The sequence below is a fragment of the Ranitomeya variabilis genome, chromosome 6 (genome assembly GCF_051348905.1).
Source record: "Ranitomeya variabilis isolate aRanVar5 chromosome 6, aRanVar5.hap1, whole genome shotgun sequence".
In the NCBI taxonomy this organism is placed as follows: domain Eukaryota; kingdom Metazoa; phylum Chordata; class Amphibia; order Anura; family Dendrobatidae; genus Ranitomeya; species Ranitomeya variabilis.
Window position 1 is genome coordinate 128698185 of NC_135237.1, and position 15176 is coordinate 128713360.

Below are 15176 nucleotides of genomic sequence, written 5' to 3' on the forward strand. Positions count from 1 at the left end.
AGTTCTGTTTTTAGCTTATACGCGAGTCAATAAGTTTTCCCAGTTTTTCGTGGCAAAATTAGGTGCCTTGGCTTATACTTGGGTCAACTTATACTCGAGTGTATACGGTATATATAAATTTTTGCCTAAAATACAAAGTAAATGTGACTTCTTTGACATTAGCCTTTTTTAGAGATCATTTCATCTTTAACTTGCTTAACGTTTCACAATAATAGTAATTTTGACCACGGGTGTCCAAACTTTTACATGCCACTTGTGACAGAGTGACTGGTGAAGTGATGGAGAGGAAATACTTGTCACTGCGCATGATGGTGTCAGTGATGTAAAACCAGAATAGTTTCCTCCAGCACACTAAAGGTTGGGACGGTTTATTGGAAGCTATATTATGGGCTGGTTTTAGTGGACATTCATAGAGTGAGAGGGAGAATGTCCATGTATCTCCATCTGCAGTGTCCTGTCAGGACCTGTGTGATGTCGAGATCATGTGAACAATCACATGATGAAGGAGTCACATGGTCTGGGCTTAAATGGCTGACTGCCAAAGCTTTCAGTGTTCAGTGTCTGCCTGGAGAGAGACCACTGCAGGAAGGTGTGTGCTAAACCTCAACTGCTGACATTGCTACCTGTGAGAGGGCTAACCCCCGCTTTGAAAAAGACTGTGTTTTTTTTGTTTCTTAGTTTTGCTGTTTTGCCCAGAGGGCCGTGTTTACATTCCCAAGCTTGGTTTATGCTGTCTACAATAAACCAAGGCCATTCTTAAAGAGACCGTGTTCCATTCATATCTCTGTGTCCAGCCGAGTGAGCCGCTCTACCACACACTGTATATGGCACGTCACTCATCTCAATAACAACAGGATCTTTTTAGAACAATTGGAGGATATGCAGTATTGCGATTCATGACAAATCAATTTGTTGCAAATCAAATTTTTGGGAAAAAAAAATCCTAGAATCTGGCAAATTCACATTTCAAAAGATTCGATCATTTCTAGTAAAATTGTAAGGCTGGTTTCACACTTGCGTTTTGATCTGCAGCGTTTTTGGAAAAAAAAAGCATGCGTTTTTTTCCCCTATGTTTAACATTAAAAACGCATGCGTTTTTTTTGGTACGCGTTTGTCCGCGTTTAACGACGCATGCATTTTTTGGCTGCATGCGGCATGTTGCAGAAATGCAACATGTAGTAATTTTCAGGGGCGTTTATTTGCCGCAAAAAAACGCATGCGTTCATTTGCGTTTCATTTGCGTCAAAAAATACATTGATGTCTATGGAAACGCATGCGTTTTTGTGTACATGCGTTTGCATGCGTTTTTGAACGCATGCGTTTCAATTAAGATAACCATGTCTAGACACTGATAAGACACCCCCTACCAACAAGGTGATAAAAGGGAGGTTGGGGGAAGTTTCAGGACACTTCTCATCAGACTCTGAAGAAGACACTGGCAGGACGCATTTTGGAGGACAAGACCCAGCTCAATGTGAGTATATCCTACCAATGCCTTTATTTTCTAATTTTTGGCTCTACATGTCCTAATTTCTTCCATTTCTTTCTTTCTACATGCCTCAGAATGTCTTCTTCGGAGTCTTCATCTGGTGAGGAGTTTGAGCCACGTCAGTTGGAAGTGGAGCATGTCAGTGAGGTGAGTGTTTGCCTCGTCAGATTGGTAAGTATTCACTGTACATCGACACATGTGACAATTTGATTTTTCCTTTTTTTTAGAGCACTTCTACTGAGGCACAGACCGGGCAGGAGCAGCGGAGTCAAGGTCCGGTTGGAAGACGGCAGCGGGTATGTATACAAGGCTGACTGTCCTCATTGCAAAATTCTTGAATCTTCCTTTCTTTACACTCGTATATCTTTAAATTTTTCTTAGGGAATCCTTTTGTATGTTTACTATCGTATTCATGCCATTTCTCATCATCTGTTCTCTTTCTTTTCCTAATGTGATTGAGCAAACTGTAATGATTGTCTTTAATTTTTAGGTTTCACGACGGGACGATGACCTTATTGACAATGACCTCCTAATAAGCCTGGTCTAGGAGCGAGTTCCGTTGTGGGACAGCCGGGATCCACTGCATTCGATCAACACCACTCTCCGACGTCTGTGGAATGAGGTGGCCCAAGCGTTGTGGGATGCATGGGACAATGCCCCGCCACGGGTCCGTAGTGCATTTGGTAAGTGTTGCACTGCAGTGTGAAGCAGCAGAGACCTTTGCCGTGCTCTCTTGACTGTGTGTGATGAAAGAAACTCTCCGGAGTTTCTCTCATCACACACAGTTTTATTTGAACAGCAAAAATTCAATGTCCTGACCATAATTTTATTTTTTTTTAACAGTGGACAAAGTCAGAACACGTTGGCGTTCCATGAAGGACCGCTTCAACAAGGACCTGCGCCAAGAGAGTCGTGCTGCCAGTGGTTCAGGAGCAAGGATCAGACCGTACAAGTATCATCGCGTGCTGTCATTTTTAAGACCGGTCCTTGCCCAGAGAGCGTAAGTTTTTCTCACATGCTTTTGGTTGTATTGTATTGACATAATCTGTATTTTAAAATTCCACAGGATTTAGCGTCTGGTTATTTTTTGGTATTAATTTTATGTTTCCTTTTTTCACAGCACACACAGCACGACTGTCGAGCCAGGTTCTGGAGCGGTCCTTCAGCCGGCAGCCACGGACCCGTCCCAGCCATCCAGCAGCGCAGCAGCAGGTGGGCCTTCCACACTAACTGGAGACCAGGGAGCTGGCCCATCAGGTATTCCCCTTTCCCAGTCCTCTTCCACTGCCCCCTTTTTTTTGGGCTCATCCCGGCAGCGACAGAGGGCTTCGGACAGGTCAATCATGCCCGAGTTTTTGCACTTGAGCTCGGTTTTACACGAAGCAATCAAGGCTTTAGGTGACTGAATGGATGTTTCTCATAACCTCTTGAATTGCCGTATCCAGGAGGTCACCAAAAGCCTTGATCAAGTTAAAGCCGACCTCCAGAGGCCAGCTCATCATTTTTTCAACCAAATTCAGCAGGGCATGTCGGAACACCTTAGCCCTGATCTCCAGCTCAGTGTCATGCAGGCCTGCAATGCTGCTTTTGTGCAGGCTATGCAGCAGAGTCATTATTCACAGCAGACAGTGGCAGCATATCCAACTGTGCCGTCACTGTCACGATTAACCTCCTTGCCGACCTCTGCTGCATACCAGTGCACGGCCATCTCAATTCCTTCCACAGGCGGACTCCACTACAGCGCCAACACCATGACGAGTGCAGTTGGACATCCCACCGCCACCACCGTGACCACCGCTGCTCCGGCTTGGACCTCCTCCACTGACACCACGATGCAGCAGGACCCTGGCGTGGCTTTCAGGCCCAGACCCACTATGATGCAGCAGGACCCTGGCGTGTCTTTCCGGCCCGGACCCACTATGATGCAGCAGGACCCTGGCGTGTCTTTCCGGCCCAGAGCCACCACGATGCAGCAGGACCCTGGCGTGTCTTTCCGGCCCAGACCCACCATGATGCAGCAGGACCCTGGCGTGTCTTTCCGGCCCGGACCCATCATGATGCAGCAGGACCCTGGTGTGTCTTTCCGGCCCGGACCCACCACGATGCAGCAGGACCCTGGCGTGTCTTTCCGGCCCGGACCCACCACGATGCAGCAGGACCCTGGCGTGTCTTTCCGGCCCGGACCCACCACGGTGCAGCAGGACCCTGGCGTGTCTTTCCGGCCCGGACCCACCACGATGCAGCAGGACCCTGGCGGGTCTTTCCGGCCCGGACCCACCACGATGCAGCAGGACCCTGGCGTGTCTTTCCGGCCCGGACCCACCACGATGCAGCAGGACCCTGGCGTGTCTTTCCGGCCCGGACCCACCACGATGCAGCAGGACCCTGGCGTGTCTTTCCGGCCCGGACCCACAACGATGCAGCAGGAGCCTGGCGGGTCTTTCCGGCCCGGACCCACCACGATGCAGCAGGACCCTGGCGTGGCTTTATGTTTCCCCCCAACACGACGCACCAGGACTCTGGCATGGGTGAGCGCTCGACAAGTGCAATGGACTGTGAGACAGTGCAGCCGGACCCTGTCGGGTCTCCCGCCACCACGCTACAGCATATGAGCCCACCAAGACGTCCCCCTACCAGGCAAAGCCAAAAAAAAATCAGAAAAAAAACAAACTCTTAGTATTCCTCCCTCTTCACCTACCGATGTGTCTGTATTGTCAGTTTTGTCTCACCCTTCTAGTGTGTCTCAAGCCTCTCATGTTTCAAGCCCCATCCCCGAACTTCCAGACCCTTCTAGTTTTATTGCCCCTTCTCCTGCCTCCTCTGCGTCGTCCACGGTTAGCCAGGCCTCAGTTCTTTACACCCCCCGTTTACATCACTCAACCCCAAGCCAGCGCGGTTCAAAAAAATAATTTTTTTATACATTGTTAACTAAATAAAAAAGTTTGCTTTGCCACAATCTTGTTTGGTTTATTGTGTCTATAGCCGCCGGCAACACACACCGTGCGCCAAGAAACTTCGCCACACACTTATTTTTTGGGCCACAACGTATCTCCAGTAGTTAAACATACAAGACTGCAGCTATATGTGTGTCTTTAGTATACAGATATGAGGTGGCCCCAAAAATATAACATGTATATCCATAATATCTTTTTGTATATGCCTAGTGTGGCAGTATTAAGAGAAAATGGTGGAAATACAGTGCAGTCCTCTACTGAAAAGGTCAGGTGTCCATAAACTCAAAAGTTATGACACCTGACCTGTTGAGTTGATAACTGCCTTGTATAACCACTAGGCTTGAGCGAAAAAGATCTGCCAATTTCAAAAGTCGTCGACTTTTGGCAAAGTCGGGTTTGGTGAAACCCCACCCGATCTCACTGTGGGATCGGGTCAGACGACGGCGATCTTCGCTACAAAGTCTGGTTTCTTGTTTTATATATATATATATATATATATATATATATATATATATATATATATATATATATATATATAAATATTGTGTCATTGAGACACACACATATATATATATATACATACATATATACACATATATATATACATATATACACATATATATATATACACACATACATATATATATATATATATATATATACATATACATATACATATACATACATATATATATACACATATATATATACATATACATACATATATATATATATATATATATATATATATATATACATATATATATATATATACATTTATATTTACTTCAGCGCGATATATGTTCAAAGCCTGAAATTGAATTCCCGGATTTACAAACCGAACATGATATGAGACATGGTTTACATACAGTAAACCATGTCATATCCCCCTTTTTTTGCATATTCCACACTACAAATGTTAGTAGTGTGTATGTGCAAAATTCTGGCACTGTAGCTTTTAAAATAAAGGGTTAAATCGCAGAAAACATTGGCGTGGGCTCCCGCGCAATTTTCTCCGCCAGAGTGGTAAAGTCAGTGACTGAGGGCAGATATTAATAGCCTAGAGAGGGTCCATGGTTATTGGCCCCCCCTGGCTACAAACATCTGCCCCCAGCCACCCCAGAAAAGGCACATCTGGAAGATGCGCCAATTCTGGCACTTGGCCTCTCTCTTCCCACTCCCGTGTAGTGGTGGGATATGTGGTAATAAAGGGTTAATGTCACCTTGCTATTGTAAGGTGACATTAAGCCTGATTAATAATGGAGAGGCGTCTTATATGACACCTATCCATTATTAATCCAATTGTATGAAAGGGTTAAAAAAACACACTCATTATTAAAAAGTATTTCCCAGGCTGCAGTTCATGAGGACAGCCAGCAGGGGCGCATCACCGCGACTGAAGGAAATGTAGGTCAATGACCTATAGTTACCTTCAGTCGCGGTGATGCACCCCTGCTGGCTGTCCTCATGAACTGCAGCCTGGGAACTTTTTCCCATGCTCGAGGTCATATGAGGACAACCAGCAGGGGGCGCATCACCGCGACTGAAGGTAACTATAGGTCATTGACCTACATTTCCTTCAGTCCCCAGGGTTTACAGGCACGAGCACAGCTGCATTAGCAGGGCTCCTGCCTGTAAAAGATTTTAACCCCTTCAGATGGATTTACCTCGTGGGACGTGACAGATCATCAGAAGGTATGTATATTGTTGGTTTATTATTTTGCCAAGCGAGGGTCTTCAAGTGGATTGAGAGAGCAATAAAATATTAAAACCACCAGTGTGTTTATTTCATTAAAATACTTTTTAATAATGTGTGTGTGTTTTTTTTAACCCTTTCATACAATTGGATTAATAATGGATAGGTGTCATATATGACGCCTCTCCATTATTAATCAGGCTTAATGTCACCTTACAGTAGCAAGGTGACATTAACCCTTTATTACCCCATATCCCACCGCTACACGGGAGTGGGAAGAGAGAGGCCAAGTGCCAGAATTGGCGCATCTTCCAGATGTGCCTTTTCTGGGGTGGCTGGGGTAGATGTTTGTAGCCAGGGGGGCCAATAACCATGGACCCTCTCTAGGCTATTAATATCTGCCCTCAGTCACTGGCTTTACCACTCTGGCGGAGAAAATTGCGCGGGAGCCCACGCCAATTTTTTCCGCGATTTAACCCTTTATTTTAAAAGCTACAGCGCCAAAATTTTGCACATACACACTACTAACATTTGTAGTGTGGAATATGCAAAAAAATGGGGATATGACATGGTTTAATGCACGTTTTTGGGTAACCTTGGTTTGGAGAGGAAAAAGATAGGAGACACGGTCAACACAACCAACACTAAAGTTTATTAATGTGAAACATTATTTTCATTGTAGAAAATTACTGGTACAGATAAAGATACAACAGGACATTTACACAACATTGTCCTGCCATGACACCTGTCCAATATCTGAATCAAAATAAGCAGCAAATTGGTCCCGCATGAGACCAACGGCTGCAGTTGACCGCAGCGGGTGATGCTGGAAATCAGGCAGAGGGTGTGCAACTGGTTCATCCAGTTCAATGTGGGGTCGTTCCTTAGTAATTATGTAATTGTGCAGAACCACACAGGCTTTGACCACCTCGTCAACGGTTTCCACTTTTAGATTTATGGCTGATGCAAGAATGCGCCATTTAGCGACCAGAATGCCAAAGGTGCACTCTACTGTTCTTCGGGCCCTGGTCAGTCTGTAGTTGAAGATCCTTCTAGTGTGGTCCAAGTCCCGACTGGAATAGGGCTTCAGGAGATTTTCACACATCTGGAAGGCCTCATCCCCAACCATAACAAATGGCAGCGGTGGGCCTTGAGTGTTGGGGAGAGGCTGTGGAGGGGGAAAATTAAAATTTTTACCATAGACACGCTGGCCCGTATCCGAGCTCTTGAAAGTCTGGGAATCGTTGCCACGGCCAAAAGCTCCAATGTCCACGGCGATGAAGCGACAGTCCGCATCAGCTATTGCCATGAGCACTACAGAAAAATATTTGTTGTAGTTGAAAAACTCCGATCCGGTTCTGGCAGGTTTGATAATGCGGATGTGCTTTCCATCCACCACTCCTAAACAGTTGGGGAAATCACACACATTCCAGAATTTGTCAGCAATTTCACGCCACATGTACGTGGTGGGTAGTGGTATAAACTCCTCACGGAGTACATTCCATAATGCCCGACAGGTGTCCACAAGTATTCCGGACAGGGTAACATAGTAACATAGTTATTAAGGTTGAAGGAAGACTTTAAGTCCATCTAGTTCAACCCATAGCCTAACATGCCCTAACATGTTGATCCAGGGGAAGGCAAAAAAAAAACCCATGTGGTAAGAGTAAGCTCCACCATGGGGAAAAAAATTCCTTCCCGACCCCACATACGGCAATCAGACTAGTTCCCTGGATCAACGCCCTATCAAAGAATCTAATATATATACCCTGTAACATTATACTTTTCCAGGAAGGTATCCAGTCCCCTCTTAAATTTAAGTAATGACTCACTCATTACAACATCATACGGCAGAGAGTTCCATAGTCTCACTGCTCTTACAGTAAAGAATCCGCGTCTGTTATTATGCTTAAACCTTTTTTCCTCCAGACGTAGAGGATGCCCCCTTGTCCCTGTCACCGGTCTATGATTAAAAAGATCATCAGAAAGGTCTTTGTACTGTCCCCTCATATATTTATACATTAACATAAGATCACCCCTTAGCCTTCGTTTTTCCAAACTAAATAGCCCCAAGTGTAATAACCTATCTTGGTATTGCAGACCCCCCAGTCCTCTAATAACCTTGGTCGCTCTTCTCTGCACCCGCTCCAGTTCAGCTACGTCTTTCTTATACACCGGAGACCAGAACTGTGCACAGTATTCTAAGTGTGGTCAAACTAGTGACTTGTATAGAGGTAAAATTATGTTCTCCTCATGAGCATCTATGCCTCTTTTAATACATCCCATTATTTTATTTGCCTTTGTAGCAGCTGCCTGACACTGGCCACTGAATATGAGTTTGTCATCCACCCATACACCCAGGTCTTTTTCATTGACGGTTTTGCCCAGAGTTTTAGAATTAAGCACATAGTTATACATCTTATTCCTTCTACCCAAGTGCATGACCTTACATTTATCCCCATTAAAGCTCATTTGCCATTTATCAGCCCAAGCTTCTAGTTTACATAAATCATCCTGTAATATAAAATTGTCCTCCTCTGTATTGATTACCCTGCAGAGTTTAGTGTCATCTGCAAATATTGAAATTCTACTCTGGATGCCCCCTACAAGGTCATTAATAAATATGTTAAAAAGAAGAGGGCCTAATACTGACCCCTGTGGTACCCCACTGCTAACCGCGACCCAGTCCGAATGTGCTCCATTAATAACCACCCTTTGTTTCCTATCCCTGAGCCAGCTCTCAATCCACTTACACGTATTTTCCCCTATCCCCATTATTCTCATTTTATGTAACAACCTTTTGTGTGGCACCGTATCAAAAGCTTTTGAAAAGTCCATATACACTACATCCACTGGGCTCCCTTGGTCCAGTCCGGAACTTACCTCTTCATAGAAGCTGATCAAATTAGTCTGACATGAACGGTCCCTAGTAAACCCGTGCTGATACTGGGTCATGAGGTTATTCCTCTTCAGATACTCCAGTATAGCATCCCCTAGAATGCCCTCCAGGATTTTACCCACAGTAGAGGTTAAACTTACTGGCCTATAATTTCCGAGTTCAGTTTTTGTCCCCTTTTTGAATATTGGCACCACATTTGCTATACGCCAGGCCTGTGGTACAGACCCTGTTATTATGGACTCTTTAAAGATTAAAAATAATGGTCTATCAATGACTGTACTTAATTCCTGCAGTACTCGGGGGTGTATCCCATCCGGGCCCGGAGATTTGTCAATTTTTGTGATTTTTAGACGCCGCCGTACTTCCTGCTGGGTTAAGCAGGTAACCTTTAATTGGGAATTTTTATCACTAGTCATATTGCCTGCCATGGGATTTTCTTTTGTAAATACTGATGAAAAAAAGTCATTTAGCATATTGGCTTTTTCCTCATCCTCATCCACCATTTCACCCAGACTATTTTTAAGGGGGCCAACACTATCATTTTTTAGTTTCTTACTATTTATGTAGTTAAAGAATATTTTGGGATTATTTTTGCTCTCTCTGGCAATGAGTCTCTCTGTCTCAATCTTTGCTGCCTTGATTTGCTTTTTACAGAATTTATTTAATTTTCTGTATTTATTTAATGCCTCCTCACTACCTACTTCCTTTAATTCTCTAAATGCTTTCTTTTTGTCCCTTATTGCGCCCCTTACAGCTCTATTTAGCCATATTGGTTTCCTCCTATTTCTAGTATGTTTATTCCCATACGGTATATACTGTGCACAGGTCCTATCCAGGATGCTAATAAATGTCTCCCATTTTCTTTGTGTATTTTTATGCCTCAGGATATCGTCCCAGTTAATTGCACCAAGATCCTCTCTCATCCGTTGGAAATTTGCCCTCCTGAAGTTTAGTGTCCTTGTCACCCCTCTACTACACATCTTATTAAAGGAGACATAAAAACGTATTATTTTGTGATCACTATTCCCCAAGTGACCCCCAACCCTTATATTTGATATGCGGTCTGGCCTGTTGGTTAATATTAGGTCTAGCAGTGCCCCCCTCCTTGTTGGGTCCTGAACCAGTTGTGAAAGGTAATTGTCTCTCATAGTTGTCAAAAACCGATTACCTTTACTGGAACTGCAGGTTTCTGTTCCCCAATCTATTTCAGGGTGGATATTCCAAGCCGGTATTGGAAGTGGAGGGAAGATAAACTCTCCCCTGTGGCAAGAAATCTAGAAGAAAAACACAAACAAAAAACAACATTACAATCTACTCTTTTTATGGTGTGGTTAAAAATTAAAAAAAAAAAAAAAAAGAGGAAAATACCCCCCCCCAAAAAAAGCAGAATAAAAAATTTGGACTGTCATTGGTTTAGATTTTGAACGTACCTTAATGTCACCAGCAGACGTTCCTCGGGTGGAATCGCTCTACGGAGCTGGGTGTCCTGTCGCCGTATGGCTCCTTGGACACGAGACAGCAAATCCCGGAACGATTCTTGCGACATTCTCGTGTACTCCTGGAATTTCTCCGGGTTGGCATTCAGCTCGGCATAGAGCGTGTGGTAGGCTCCACGGCTCTCACGCAATTCAATAATGGGGTGCCTCCAAAAACGCCTTCGTTGTCTCCTTCTCCATCTTTCGCGGTTTCGGTCTTGCTCCCAAGCAAAAGCACAGGCCAGAAACATCTTGAAGCTGAAATCCAGGTTGAAATAAAAGCTCTCCATGTGAAGATCCATCATGACACAGGATACAGTAGCAAGCTGTTAAAATTTAAGTAGCCGTAGGGTCTAAATATAGAGAGCCCATCATATACGCCCACTGTAGTCCCATTGGTGGTGTCTTGTTATCTTGTTTTTGTTATTGTGAAATTTCTCTTCTTGCGCAAAAAAAACGCAAACACATGCAAAAAACACATGTAAACGCGGTCAAACGCTGCGTTTTTTAAAATGCATGTAAAAACGCATGCGTCTAAAGAACGCAGCGTTTGCATGCGTTTACATGCGTTTTTTCACCACCTGCGTATTTTTTAAAAATGCTGCAGATCAAAACGCAAGTGTGAAACCAGCCTAAATGTAACTTATTGTGCATTGCAGATAAGAATCATGCTGTATCATTTTTAAATGTATACATTAAAAACGCACACCTTATTTTGGCAAGATAGAAAGACTGTGAGCTGATTTACAAATTGTTTTTACTGTCGCATGTAGCATTTATAGCCAGTGCAGAATACATTTCCCAACCTCCATAATTTTCGATAAATTATTTGCTGAGCCTTGTATTGATCCTGGCTGATGGATATACAGAGTGCTGTGACAACTGAGTCATTCTGATATTTGAGGCTGTCTATTTCCATTCCTGTAAATGTGCTGTAAATAATATAAGGACAGGATGATAAAGATTTCTAAACCTTCTTACCATTATTAAACAATCACTTATCAGCTTTGAATCTCAGTTGTAATAAAGAAGATAGGGGAACATTAAATGTCAAACTATTTACGGTGAACATGCTAGAAAGGGTTACAGGGACCCCTATATCTTTATCAGTGACATGTTTATAGCCACATGCATCCATGTTGTTGTCACTTACGCGTGTGTAGAACTGATTGGTTCAAAAAATATGTTCTGCAACATATAAAACAGTTTTTATACAGCAAGAATTGGGTAGTCAGTGGCATCAACAGACTAAAGATTTTATGATAATTCTGCATCCCGTACATAGACATAAGGATACTGGTGAATAGATGTGAAGGGCAAAGCAATGTGCATGTGTATTTTTGTGAATAGACTGACCTTTCATTAAGAGCCTGTTATTTATATAATATGCAACGAAGATCAAGAAAATTGATAAACTGATAAATGGATTGCACTTGTAATCTAGGTGATAAATGTATGATTACAAGAGGTATGACTCAATGTCATAACTAGAGTTCCATGGGCCACAGCGTAAAATTTGGTCCTGGCCCTCTCTCATTAGGATTTTAAATAAACTATGGCCACTGCTCCAAATTCAGATATGAAAACATTAACTGCATTCACTGTTAACTGTATAATGGTGCTAACTACATTCATGATAATCCACACAATTTTCTACAGCTACACAGACACAGCATTTTTCATGGACAGGGGTTCTAAAAAAAATGTGCCATTTTTATGTATTGTTCAGGAATTTCTTGACTGTTGGCAACCCTGCTCCCTACCAACATGCTGCTCAAATGCATGGAGCTCAGTAGTGTTGCTGAAACCTATAAAGAGACATATGTGCTCTTCCCACTCATCCACTTTAAAAAAAAACAAACATATAATATATAACTACCATCCTGCTACTGAACAAAACCCACTATACCAAGACCAATATACCAATAATACCACATACAATGGACAAATATTGCCATTCCGTGATCATATATTGCCATATTTCTAACACACAGTGGTGTGTTACTTATTATTTAACAGCCTTCGGCTCGATCTCGAGCCATGGTGACTTGATGGATGACCGATCTGCATGAAGATCGATCTTGTACAAGTCTAGATCGGCCTGCCGTCATTTTGATTGTATCAAGCCATCGGGTTGCTGGTCTTTCTTTTCGCCTTGTTCCTTCTATTCTTCTGACTATAAAGCCCTTTTCCAGTGATTGCTCTCTTCATATAATGTGTCTAGAGTAGGCAAGTCATAGTTTAGTAATTCTAGCTTGATTTATTCCAAGATTTATTCCAAGATTGATTGGTTGATTCTTCTTGCCGTCCATGGTATTGATAACATCCTTCTCAAGCACCACATTTCAAAGGCGACAATTCATCTTCTGTGTTGTTTCTTTATCCTCCAGGTTTTGCATCAAAATGTTACTTCAGAAAAGACCAGACTATGTATGGATCCTTGTCTTCATTGCCAGTGAAATGTTCCCAGATTTGAAGACCTTGTCCTGTGACTTCATTGTTGATTTGTCCATAGCAATTCTCCTATCAACTTCAAATGTCTCTGCTGCTTCTTGATTGGTCATTGATCCAAGGAGATAGAAGTCCTTTACATCTTCTTGTTTGTCACCATCCATCTCAAATGAGTCCTGGTTGTACCTGGCAGTAGTTAATGTCTTTGTCTTCCTTGTATTGAGTAGCAGTCCCATCTTGATACTCCGTAATAATTCCATCTATGCGGGTTGCTATCAATGTTGTATTGTCTGCATATTTAAGATTGTTGATGATTCATCCAGCAGTTTTGATTTTTTCTTCTTTTTCTGCAAGTCCAGCCTATCTGAAAATAGCTTCTGCATGTTAATTGAAGAGAAATGGTGACAGCATGCAGTTTTGTCTGACCCCCCACTCTACTTTGAACCATGCGATGTTGCCGTTTCCATTCCTACTGTTGCTTCTTGGTTGATGTAAAGTGTCACGGCGCCGCTCCGTGCCGCCGCACATGCCGCCACACCTGCCACTCTCCCCTCTGCTCGCCGAAATACTTACCCGTCCCGGCGCGCTCCTGCTGTGTGCGAGCGCCTTCCGGTCTCCTCTCTTCCTGACTCGCCGCCAGTCCCTGGATCTCGTCGGGTGCGTGTGCGCACCTCTCACTCCAACTCCTTCTGCGCACGCGCACTTCCTCGATCTGGTCTGCAGACGCTCCGTTACTCCACTCTGTGACTCTGGAGGATCCTGACCTGGAAGTCTTGCAGCACGCAGCCTATTTAAGGTGACCCTTCCCTCTGCTCCATGCCTGATTGTCATTTGTTTTTCATGTGACCCAGGTACCTCTTTGCTCTGCATTTCTCTGTCCTGTGTCTCCACCATTGCCAGTCTGCCCTGTGTCTCCACCATTGCCAGTCTGCCCTGTGTCTCCGCCATATCCTGCCTGTCCTGTGTCTCTGCCATAGCCAGTCTGTCCTGTGTCTCCACCATATCCTGCCTGTCCTGTGTCTCCACCATATTCAGCCCATCCTGTGTCTTTGCCATATCCTGCCTGTCCTGTGTCTCTGCCATAGCCAGTCTGTCCTGTGTCTCCGCCATATCCTGCCTGTCCTGTGTCTCCGCCATAGCCAGTCTGTCCTGTGTCTCTGCCATATCCTGCCTGTCCTGTGTCTCCACCATATTCAGCCCATCCTGTGTCTTCGCCATATCCTGCCTGTCCTGTGTCTCCACCATATTCAGCCCATCCTGTGTCTTCGCCATATCCTGCTTGTCCTGTGTCTCTGCCATAGCCAGTCTGTCCTGTGTCTCCGCCATATCCTGCCTGTCCTGTGTCTCCGCCATAGCCAGTCTGTCCTGTGTCTCTGTCATATCTTGCCTGTCCTGTGTCTCCACCATATTCAGCCCATCCTGTGTCTTCGCCATATCCTGCCTGTCCTGTGTATCCACCATATCCTGCCTGTCCTGTGTCTCCGCCATAGCCAGTCTCTCCTGTGTCTTCGCCATATCCTGCCTGTCCTGTGTCTCCGCCGTAGCCAGTCTGTCCTGTGTCTTCGCCATATCCTGCCTGTCCTGTGTCTCTGCCATAGCCAGTCTGTCCTGTGTCTCCACCATTGCCAGTCTGCCCTGTGTCTCCGCCATATCCTGCCTGTCCTGTGTCTCTGCCATAGCCAGTCTGTCCTGTGTCTCCACCATATCCTGCCTGTCCTGTGTCTCCACCATATTCAGCCCATCCTGTGTCTTCACTATATCCTGCCTGTCCTGTGTCTCTGCCATAGCCAGTCTGTCCTGTGTCTCCGCCATATCCTGCCTGTCCTGTGTCTCCGCCATAGCCAGTCTGTCCTGTGTCTCTGCCATATCCTGCCTGTCCTGTGTCTCCACCATATTCAGCCCATCCTGTGTCTTCGCCATATCCTGCCTGTCCTGTGTCTCCACCATATTCAGCCCATCCTGTGTCTTCGCCATATCCTGCTTGTCCTGTGTCTCTGCCATAGCCAGTCTGTCCTGTGTCTCCGCCATATCCTGCCTGTCCTGTGTCTCCGCCATAGCCAGTCTGTCCTGTGTCTCTGCCATATCTTGCCTGTCCTGTGTCTCCACCATATTCAGCCCATCCTGTGTCTTCGCCATATCCTGCCTGTCCTGTGTCTCCACCATATCCTGCCTGTCCTGTGTCTCCGCCATAGCCAGTCTGTCCTGTGTCTTC